We start from the raw sequence: 12265 nt of genomic DNA, 5'->3' as shown, positions 1-12265 counted from the left end.
AAGTATATGTTGATGATATCATTTTTGGATCATCAAATGAAGACTCATGCAAAGAATTTGGTGAATTGATGTCTAAGGAGTTCGAGATGTCAATGATTGGTGAGCTTACTTTCTTTCTTGGTTTTCAAGTCAAGCAAATAAAAGAAGGCATCTTTATCTCTCAAGAGAAATACACAAAAGATCTTCTCAAGAGATTCAAGATGGATGAATGTAAGCCAATCAAGACCCCAATGCCTACCAATGGACATCTCGACCTAGATGAGGGAGGTAACTCGGTCGATCAAACTCTCTACCGTTCTATGATTGGTAGCTTGTTATATCTAACCGCATCTAGGCCCGACATCATGTTTAGTGTGTGTATGTGTGCTAGATTTCAAGCTAGTCCTAAGGAAACACATTTAATTGCCGTAAAAAGAATCCTTAGGTATCTTAAGCACACACCAAGCATTGGCCTTTGGTATCCCAAAGGAGCTTTATTTGAATTAATTGGCTATTCCGATTCGGACTACGCCGGATGCAAAGTTGATAGAAAGAGCACATCCGGAGGGTGCCATTTGCTTGGTAGATCACTTGTGTCTTGGTCCTCCAAGAAACAAAATAGTGTGGCCTTGTCCACCGCTGAAGCGGAATACATTGCCGCGGGTGCTTGTTGTGCACAAATATTGTACATGAAACAAACTTTACTAGACTATGGAGTAGTTCTAGAGAAAGTACCTCTTTTGTGCGACAATGAAAGTGTGGTAAAACTTGCAAATAATCTGGTTCAACACTCTCGCACCAAGCATATAGATATCCGCCATCACTTTCTAAGAGATCATGTAGCTAAAAATGATATATCACTAGAAGGTGTAAGATCCGAAGATCAATTAGCGGATATCTTCACTAAACCGCTAGATGAGGCTACATTTTGTAGATTGCGGAATGAGCTCAATGTACTTGATTTTAGTAACTTCACTAAAAATTGAGCTTGTGTTGTCCCTTGCATTCATTGTAATATACAACATGTTTAATTTGTGGCAATGCACATAGGGCTTGTCTAACATGGTTAAGATAACCGCCGAAAAGCGTGTGAAGAAGCTTAACCTTGGATCAAACTTGACAAGCAACTAGATTTACTTACAAGTATTGCATATGCATGAATGTTGTTTTGTCGTTTTGTTCCATTTGCCCTCTTGTTGCCTATTTTTTTAAAAAGAATTATAGCCTAAGGCAAAATATTTTGAAAAATATGAGAGTTTGAGAGAGGTCACTCACATCAGTCCCAATTAGTGTTTATTTGGATCTTATTCAAGTTGGGACTTGATTGGGAATAGGCAGCACAAAGGAAGTTTGAAGATTTGCTGGAAAAGGTGCACCGGACGCTGCACCGGACGCTGCTGTCCAGCGTCCGGTCAGTTCACAGGAGGTGAACTGCTGATGAAGGAGTGACCGGACGCTGCGTCTGTGCGTCTGGTCAGGAAGGGTTCAGCGTCCGGTTGTTCAAGGAAGGACAAGCAGTACTGACCGGACCCTGCCTGCGTCCGGTCATGGACCACCGGACGCGTCCGGTCGCTACCACCGGAGCATCCGGTCAGTGGATCTCGCGCGTTTTCAGGACTCTTTTCTCCGTTTCCTTTTCTGTCGTGTTTTGGGGGATATTTAACCGTACCACCGCAAGCCGTACCCCTATTCGACCTCATCCCGCCGTGACCTAGCCCAAGCCACCGCCAAGTCACGCCGCCGTAGCCTAGCCGCGCGCCACCGCAACCCTGCGCCGGTCACCTCGCGCCCGCGCCGCCGTGCCCTCGCCTCGCCACGCCACCGTGCTCGGCCCCCTCGCCAGCCACGCGCCGCCGTACCGCGCCAGCACCACCGCGACACTGCGCCCGAGCTTTCCCGCGTGCCGTCGTGCCTCTGCAGCACCACGTCGGCCACCTTGCGCCTCTGCAGCGCCGCCGTGCTCCAGCCTCCTCGCGCCCAAGCTCGCAGCTCCACCGTTGCCAAGGCTGTCGGTCATCACGCCAAAGTGCCCTAGCCCTACCATCCCCTTGATTGGTAAGGCAAGTTTTATTTTTTCAATCTTGATCTCCACAATTGTGACCTAGATCAAATTCTCAATGCACTGATTCCCCATTGCATTCAGGGCGTTTGACCTAACCCTAGCCGTTTCCGAGATCCCCCACGTGACATCTTATCTCTTCTCAGATCGCTGATCGTCAGGTAGAAAGCCACTCGATTCAAGTTCGCATCTACATTGCTTTCTCTATTAGGATTTCGCATCTATTAGACATATGGTATTTATTTGTATATCCATCTATTCTATCATGCAGCGAGTCGGTTCCGTTGTGTTTCGTCTGGCAGTTGGCAGTCAACTCGGAGCCAAGCTCACGAGTAAGGATCAAGGCCAAGCCTCGAAAGCGGCAGTTTGACAGTTGATCTTCATCAGCGACAGTTCACCATCTTGTCAGTTTAGATGGCTCGCACCAAGAACGTTGGTGGTGGCCCAGGTGATGATGATCGGAGGCCCCCGCCTCGCCAACCAGCCGGATCTAAGGGCAAGTCAACCAAGCAGGTAACATCCAAGAAGCGGAAGTACCCCGATGCAGAGACAGCGAAAGTAGCAGCTATTGCAGAGGCCGCAGAGCGTGCCGAGAGAGGTGGTACCCGCAGCAGAGTTGTCATTGCAGATCAGCCAGTTTCACCCGTAGTCAGAGCTGCGATTGAGGATGTTGAGCGTCGTCACGGTAGTCCAGCTGGGACTGCCACGTTTGCAGGACGACGGGTTGCCATTGAGGAGGGTCCGTCAGCACAGCAGCAGCCCCCACCAGCAGAGCCTTAGCCAGCCTAGGAGACTTAGGAGGGTCAGGAGACCGAGCCGGCACCTCAGCTACGCCGCTCGAGTCGTACCAGTGCTGCAGTTCCACCGAGGCCAGTTACACAGCGCAGGGGTTCACGCCCTCCGCCCAGACCTCAGGGTCCGCCTCTAGTGGTTCACCTCGACTTGAGGGCCGCTATAGCCAGGCAGGTTTAGCAGCTGCGGTTTGTTGAGTTTGAGGTCTGGTTTCCTCCGAGGAGGGATGAGAGAGCAGCTGAGGGGTTCTACACGCCACTGCAGGAGGATTTCTACAATGCATATCTTAACAGTGGGGCAGTGTTCAGATCTCAGAGGGTCTGTTAGATAGAGTCTATTGTGGTAGCAGCCAGAGAAAGCATTCGGCCATACTTGTCATATTTGCCAGGACTGACAGATTTGACTAGACAGACGGGCATATATGTACCATCTTGGGTCCGTCAGTTTTATGCCTCACTCTACATCGATCCTCATCACAGATTCATTCACTTTGCTTTCAAAGGCAAAGACTACAGAGTGACGAGTGGCAGAGCCAGAGAGATACTGAGGCTACAGGAGCAGCCTGTTAAGATGCATGAGGTTTGCTATGGACAGCAGGAGCCTCCCAGGCATCCTCATGGAGGGCAGGTGCCCCCTACAGATTTAGTGCGGCATTGCTTCAAGGAGCCTTTTGGTGAGGGGTCGAGCAGGAACCCTAGTGACTTGACTCCTACAGCGAGGGTACTAGAGGCCATCATCAGGAGGACACTGCTTCCTAGGTTGGGATACAGGGAGGGCCTAACTCGCTTACAGCTGTGGCTTCTCAATGCCATCATGCAGCAGACGGTATTTGATATCTAGGATCTCCTGCTTTTAGAGATGGAGGACACAATAGCTGAGGGATTCAAGGGTCGCAGGCAGCTTCCCTATGCTCACTGGATCACGTTCCTCATCCGCAGAGTAGTGCTTGATAAGCCCCTTGGCATGATGGATGAGTATACAGGTGCTACCACAGAGTTCCCAGCTTACAACCTGTCATAGAGGATTAGACACACCACTCCTCAAGCACCCAGTCAGCCTAGTCGTTGCCCCGACGTGCCAGAGTCTGCAGCTCAGCAGGATGAGATCATCAGAGGGATTGCAGCCACTAAGAAGGAGGAGCTAGAGGCACAGCAGGAGGTGAGCGAGTATAGTGACAGCTCCGACGACGACTACCAGCCTATACCTTAGATGCCTCCACGCAGACATGATGTAGAGGCCGATAGCTCCAGTTTTGCTCCACCTACTCCGCAGACAGACCTCGCTCTCATAGCTATTCTTGAGCGGATGCAGCAGGATCAGACACGACAGGCATAGGAGACAGCTGCCAACTTCGCACAGTTTCAGGCTCGTCAGGACGAGTTCCAGCGGCAGCAGCAGCTCCTTCAGCACCAGCAGTTACTTATGCAGTAGCAGCTCATGGGATTCATGCAGCATGTAGTGATAGCCATTGGGGTCCCACTGCCACAGCCTTCGCCCCAGCTTGCACAGCCTCCTACCACTTCGACGACTCCAGCAGTACAGCCCAGTGGGCTCCAGAGTCAGGGACAGCCTCTAGCTCAGTTTACTTCACCTCCTGTATAGGTGTCCCAATGGTTAGCCTCACCTGGTGTAGCCCCGCAGTTCACTCCTTATCACACGGGTTTCTCACCAGAGCAGACTTCCTCGCTATTCGTGCCTGAGACGTCAGTCTCCAGGAGTCTTGGAGCATCATTCAACGAGTTGACCGGCATGCCTACTCCGCCTCACATGCATACTGCCGGTCTGTCTACAGCAGCTCCAGCTATCATGACTACTCAGAGGCTCCCCTCATCTGTCGCCTCGTCAGATCCTATGACAGACATACTTGCAGCTTCATAGGCAGCACCAGCCCTAGCTCAGACCCAGACCGCTTCAGCGACACTTCTTGCTTCAGAGGGTCAGTCAGTTCAGAGCTCAGGGTCAGATGATGATGGCGCCCAGTTCCATCTTGCTCCACGTACTTCAGCACCCGACTCGTCCACTGCAGCCCCGCCGACCGACCCTTAGGTTTTAGTGTTTGACGCCAAAGGGGGAGAGGGGTGGAGTATGTAGACTTAGGGGAAGCGAGTTTTAGGGGGAGCTAGTTATCTAGTATTAGCTTATTATATACATTTGGAGTTTTATTTGTGTGATACACTATTACTTATACACTCGTGTGTTTACTTTCATGCATACTATTATATATATGTGATAGTGCTATCTACGTGGTTGTGATATTTGACATGTGTGACTTCTACTTTGCTTTATCTATATGTCATATCACTTGTGTAATGCTCATTTGCTTTTGCTTCCGTGTTTATACTTCGAAGCAAATGAGCTTTGTTATTTGTACTCATGCTTAATTCATATCCTTTGAGTACATTGTGTTGGCTTGGGTCATATAAGCTTGACTAACTCTTTTGTTCTTATTGACAAAAGCTTATATGAATCAAGCCCGTCTAAAAACCTCACTTCATAACATACTCGAGGTGGTATTGTCATCAATCACCAAAAAGGGGGAGATTGAAAGCATCTAGGCCCCTAGTTGGATTTTGGTGATTAATGTCAATACAAGATTACTATGACTAACATGTGTTTTGCAGAGGCAATTAAGTTAGGTCATGGTAATGGAGATCGATTGGGCAATCGAGGTTGTCATGCCCCTACGATGGAAATCATTTCGGTTTTCAAATGATGGACGACAAGGTTAAGGATAACTAGTTCTAAGTGTCGATTGGAGTTGGAGAGACACTTAGAGTAGTTTAGGACTTTGTTTTTTCCTTTGGCCGTACTATGAAGGGGGGTATGAACGGGTAGCTTGACCTAGTTGAGTCTAGTGAGTTAGGTGTGGTGCACACTTATTAAAACTAGCTCTAGGTAGCTCCTATGAATGCCTAATATCCTATGGAGCAAACTTCATTCACATATGTTCGAAAGTTGGAAGTGAATGGAGGGTCAAATACTGACCGGACGCTGGCTCCGGTGCGACCGAACGCTGGCCGCAGGGTCCGGTCAGTTCATTTGACCGAGGAGATCAAGTCTGGTGTGACCGGATGCTAGGAGGTCATGTGATCGGACGCTGAGGGCCAGCGTCCGGTCGACTCCAGTAAGGGTCCAGACTTGAGAAAGTGCAACCGGACGCGTCCGGTCGATACTGACCGGACCCTGAGGGTTCAGCGTCCGATCGAGTCCAGTAAGGTTCCAGTAAGGGTTTTATGCGACCGGACGCGTCCGGTCAGTGCTGACCGGACCCTACCAGTGTCCGGTCGACTCTTTACTACTGGTTCGTGGGTTGAACTGACCGGAGCGTCCGGTCATCATGACCGGAGCGTCCGGTCATCCCGTAGAAGCTCATAACGGTTTGTTTTTCAGGCTGCCTTATAAATAGAAGCTCCACTCGTGAGTGGAGTTACTTTTTGCTCATTCCAACAGCTGAGAAACACGTTTGTGAGTGCCAAGAAGAGCAAGGTCCTAGTGAGGTGTTTGTGATTTGAGAATCCAAGAGAGTAGCCTCACTAGCAAATCAAGAGTAGCAAAGTGTGCATCCATCTTCTCATTAGGCTTCCTGATCAGCCCAATTCGTAGGATTTGATTATTGCAAGAGAATTTCGAATTAGCCCAATTCACCCCCCCCTCTTGGGCATCTTGATCCTTTCAGTCGGGAATGTGTTGTCATTTAGCTTCCTGATCAGCCCCTTCTCCATATCAGTCATGTATTTGTGCCCTGAGAATAGTGTGTCCCGGTCTCCAGGTCGTAGTTCATGGTTGTGATCCAAATCTTGATGCATTATGAACCATGGACCTCCTGCCCATTCCTCTCTCAGTGTTATTGTACAAGTACACTCTGATTTTCCCTGGACACTGGTGTTCCTTTTGGCTGATGTCTTCTTTCCAATCTGCTTATCTACCTCTGCTTCTTCTTCAGTGGACTTTTGTTGATGTGCTTTGCCTGAATGGGTGCATTTCAGTTCTACTTTTATAATCTCGTTGTCTCTCTTCTTAGCTGTTGTCCTCATTGAATGTTTTACAGCAAATTTGAAGCCAGCCAGAAAAGCATAGAACCTACAGAAGTGTTCGGCAGCTGCTCTACTCTCAAACTTCTGTAGCGGCTGAGGTGTGTATGCGCTGTCAATGGGCCCATTATTTCCTTCTGATGCAGCAACTTGCTCTGCGATGATGAATTCATCAATCTCCTCTTCTGTCAGGAATTGGTTGTCATTGGAATTGTGTTCATCTTCTGTTGCAGTTGACGCAGCCTCTGTGGTTCTTGATATTGGTGCATTGATGCTGCTGAAGCCATTTTCTGACGTTGTGAGTTCCTGTTCATGTAAATATGTTATTAGCAGTGTGTAGTTTTTCAGATCATTGGTGTTTTGCATTTGCAAACATTCACTACGCACTGAAATAGGTGTAGAAAAGAATAATTATTTTTTCTATTTACCTCATCAATGTGCATGTTGTTGAATATGTCAATTTGCCAATGATGATTTTCATTTTCAGGTATGTCCTGGAGAAAGCTTGATATTTCTTCATCATAGTGACCACCAAAATCTTGTGTTGTACACAGATAAGTCAATTCTTCTTTGTTTGATGGTTGTAGTGCATTACTTGTATTCAAGCAATTTTGCTGATGCATGTGTGGCAAATTGTTGTGTTTGTGGACATGTACCTGGTATGCCATCCTTGAGTCTGATATTGATGAATCTGGTTGGGGTGCTAAGGTTTCTTCAAGAGCATTCATGTCATTTGCAATTAGCATGCCTGTTAATGATCCTTGTGTTGCTTCATGTACCTGTAATAATTATTTTAGAAATTGCACTTGTTCTAAGCTGAGATTACACAATGTAGCACTAGTAATTTTGAACATGTTTGTTTTGTAATTATGTACCTGCATGGTACCCCTTTCTGTGTGATCAATGTCTTCTTGTGAGCTCATAATTTGCTCAAGCATAAGCTCAGTCAAGCCACCCTGTATGGAAATAAATTTCTGTTCTTTTAAGAACATGTATCTGTTCAGATTCTATCAATCTCAGCAATGATTTGCTCACCTTTTTGATTGTGTATGGGTTGAAAAGGTGACTTGAACTAGTTGTGCCTCCAAGTATCTGTAAATGATCTGAGTGTGCTGTCATCATAGCTTCAGTGTTAATTGAGTTAGATAATGTTGCATAGTCATCGAATCTGCTTGTTGTCATATACAGCCTGTTCTGCTTCATTTAAAAACTAGATGTGATTAATTATTGTTTCTGCATTTGTAGCAGATCATGGAGAAAAGAACATAATTTTGCAAATTCATATTAGGAGATGCATTCTGTGTACCATGTATCCAATTGAACAAATGGATGGCCATTGCCTTATGTGAAGAGAACTAGTACCTGGTTCATCTGAGCCATCTTCTCCAGTGCTTGTTGCCACTTGTTGATCCCTTCAACTATACTGAGATTTTGTTGTGAGGTATCCTCCATATTTTGAAATATGTTTTTATCAAGAGCTGAGCTGAGCTGAGCAAGCAGAGATACTGACATATGTGTAATTCGATCTGTTGTAGGGACAGTTTTGTAGAGCACTGATTGCAAGGATCTAAGAACTGGAAGTAGCAGAGTACACTAAAACATGTGTCCAGTCTAGGGATTATCAAAGATTGTTCAAAAAGGTAATGTAACCACCATTCTACTCTTTTTATCTGCTGAATTGTAATCTAAAGAAGGAAAAATTGTTTGCACAGATTGATTTCACACCATGACTTGTTTGATGATGCCATATTGCAGGGATCTAACTCAGCAGATGGATGGATGTCTGTTGTACTGACATTGATTGATGTTGAGGTGAGTCTTGCCTTCTTGGATCTTGAGATTTCCCACTTTCCCTCATGCTTTGATCTGGTTTCTCTCCTTTTTGCCTACTGTGCGTGAGAAGAGTAGAGCTCCTCCTCACGAACAGATCGGTCGATCTGTTTCTGTGTGCGTTTGCTTCTCCACCAAGTTGGTGGGTGTTTTAATGGACTAAGTGTTTCCTATCGGGCTGATGGGTTTGGGCTTTTTTTTGGCAGGTTTATGGGCTACAACAGTAAACAACTACAACTAGAACAGATCTGCCCTGTTTTTTGGCCTTTTGACACAGATTTGTACTCAGATTACAACAAGTACAATTGGATACATGGTACACAGAATCGTGTGTTTTTTTTTTTGCGTGAAACACTTGAATTTTTGCCGGATCTTTTCTGTGTATTTTCCGTGCAGGAAACACGTGCGTGTTTTCTCCCCCTGAAACACGCGAGTTTCAGGTAGACAAGCCCTTTATATCTGTATCAATACCGTGGAAGCGTAAGCGTAAGCTCTCAAGCTGTCCAAATCCTGTTTTGAGTTTGAGACTTAAATTCAGGTGCACAACTATGCGACTGATAAGTTAGCCTTCCGTAGTTCCGTACACAAACAACCCAGTGTTATGGTGGCCATAGAAACATCTGGTGAGTACAAACCGAACAGAACCTCTGTCTTCAAAAAGGTGAAGGCCGGAGAATGGGCATGTGGTCTAGTGGTATGTCTGTCAAGTGAGACGCTATCTATTTGAGTTTAAATTCTAGTGATCGTATCTTTTTCTGGAATTTTTCCAAAAATTTTAGGGTACACACGTACCCGTTCGGTGGTACTGCACGTTTCCCGCACACTGGAAGCGGCAACGCCTTCCAATCTCTTCTTTGCGTGTGTACGAACGCGCACGCGTATGATGTGAGTATAGAATGTGTAGGTTATATGCATTTAAATTATAACCGATCAAAAAAGATGAAGGCTGCCTCCACGGTTTCATTTCCTCTACAACCTCTTCAAAATCTATTATATATATTAATCTATTATATATTAATATAACAGTAACAAAAAGAGCTCTACGTCCATGGAAAGAGTAGAAATTATAAGATTAATCAGAAAAAGAGAAGAATATCCATCGAGATGAACTAACAGCTGAGAATAAATTGAGTGTAAAAAAAGAAAAGAGTATGAACCGTTGGATTTTATGATGATCTAAAGACCACGAACGAATAGAGGCCCTGTTTGGTTCCTACAGTGCCTCCTAAAATTCCTGTCACATCAAATGTTTGGATACATGCATGTAGTATTAAATATAGAGTAATTACGAAACTAATTGCACAACTTACGACTAATTTGCGAGACAAATCTTTTAAGCCTAATTAGCCTATGATTTGACAACGTGGTGCTACAGTAAACATGTGCTAATGACAGATTAATTAGGCTTAAAAATCGTCTCGCAAATTAGCCTCCATCTATGTAATTGATTTTATAATTAATCTATATTTAATGCTCCTTATTAGTATCTAAACATTCGATGTGACATGAATTTAGGAGCGACTAAAGAACTAAACACCCTCAGAGTATCTATAGGAATCCAAGGCCTAGAAATTAAGAAAAAAGCAAAGAATATACACAATTGGATTTTATGACGATCTAACAGCCAAAAAAAATAGAGGATCCATGTCAAATATAAGACACAAAAATTATGATATTAATCAAAATAAATAAAAGAACATGCACCATTGGATTTTATCTTAACGACCAATAATAAACATAATGTCTGTGTCAAATACAATGTCTACAAATTACTAGATTAATTAGAGAAGAAAAAAATACAAGTGTTGGATTCATGATGATCTAACAGTCGAGAATAAATTGAGTATGTATGTCAAATATAATTAATAAATAACTCGATTCACTTCACATCTAATATGGCATGAAAATGTTATTATAATCTAATCTAGATATAAATGAAGACAATGTACTTAGACACGAATCAAAGCTTTTGTAGGTGGACCCGATTGTATGTTAATTAGATGATGATGCCAAAGAATAAATTTTGGCAATATTGATTCGAGTGAAAATTAAAAGGAAGAAGAAAGTTACTAACAACCTGTTCACTTGTTGGTTTCAGCCAGGGCTTATCAGCCAGCCAACAGTGTTTTTTTTTTCTGATAACAAACCAGCACCAGCCGAGCTTATCAGTCCAGAAATCAACCAGCAAACAGGCTCTAAAAATAGTGATTTAAAAAAAAAAAAAAACTTCATATGCTCCTTGATAATATCGTCGAAGATATTAAAAATCAAGTGGCGGCACTAAAAACCGACCAGCATGGATCTCAAGGAACAGAATTTCAGTTCCATCTTTAGGCAGCAACATTGGGTGAACAATAAAAATTGGACAGACAAAAATATGCTTGGGACAATTGGAGACTAATATGTTTTAATCTTCTATAGGTTCATTACTATTAGATGATGATGTTAAGTATATCAAACACTTGCAAAGACCAATGAAGCGACAAAGAACAAGATTCTGGCCGGCATCAGTCTAATGACCAAAATCAGTCGAGCTATGGACGATGAGAAACCACTTTTGAACAACTCAAGATGCTCCCACTGCGACTTAGCTAAGGGCAAGTATATTTCTACACGCCAACGATCTTGTAGGTAGTCTGATGAAAAACCATGTAGAAATTTTGATGGCGCTGAGAGATAGCGAGGTGAGAGAAAGATATCATTGTTTCACGAAGCAACCACTCGGATTTAAATACATAAGACAACCAAGAATTAGATAAAGACTTAGAAAGTGGTTTTTATCGGTAACAGAGGCAATAGTTTAGGGTGCCGTTCAATGAAAATTTATCGGACCCAGCGGTAGAAACGGATTTCGCGAATTTCGACGATTTTCGGAAAATTTCGGTCTAAAGAATAGTCAAACCTATTTGAATTTCCCTCCGAGATTAGACGAAATCAACCCAAATTTTGACCAAAAAATCCGATAATCTTTAATCTCCAACAGAAGATGCACTGTTGTATCGCAAAGTTGTATTGCTGCTCTGTTGCTTCAGCCGGGGATCCACAGTTCATGCACGGGAGCAGAGTGGTTGCAGGCTGATTGGCGGCGGACCGAGAGCAGCGTCGCCGCCGTGAGCGCACGCGAACGCCTCAGGCGGCTCCCTTCCCACCAGCGCCACGGGCACTCGCTCCCCCTCGCACTTTGCCCGTCCAACCGCAGAGGACTGGATGCCGGCTCCCTAGGCATGCGAGCAGCAGGAGATCGAGAGCAATGGAGGGAGGCGGCGGCGGCTGAGGGGTGAGGAAGAGAGAGAAATAAAATTCTGCTCGCTTAGGGCTTCAACCAGCATGTTATATAGTAGGGGGGCCATATAGGCTTGGTTGGGCCGAAAACAAATTCAAACTGGGTTGAAATTGAAAGGCCGGTATGGGCTTTTACTGGACCTAGCGATAGAAACGATTTTCGACGAAAATCTGCCGATATTCTGAACTACAGAGCTCACCGAAAATGATACCAAGACTTTTTTATTTGGCCTCAGCTAAAATTGCAAGGTCACATGATGATAGTAATAGAGAAAAAAAAAGAGGAGACAAA

Source organism: Miscanthus floridulus, chromosome 18, assembly GCF_019320115.1.
Source record: "Miscanthus floridulus cultivar M001 chromosome 18, ASM1932011v1, whole genome shotgun sequence".
NCBI lineage: Eukaryota > Viridiplantae > Streptophyta > Magnoliopsida > Poales > Poaceae > Miscanthus > Miscanthus floridulus.
This window is presented reverse-complemented; position numbering follows the sequence as displayed.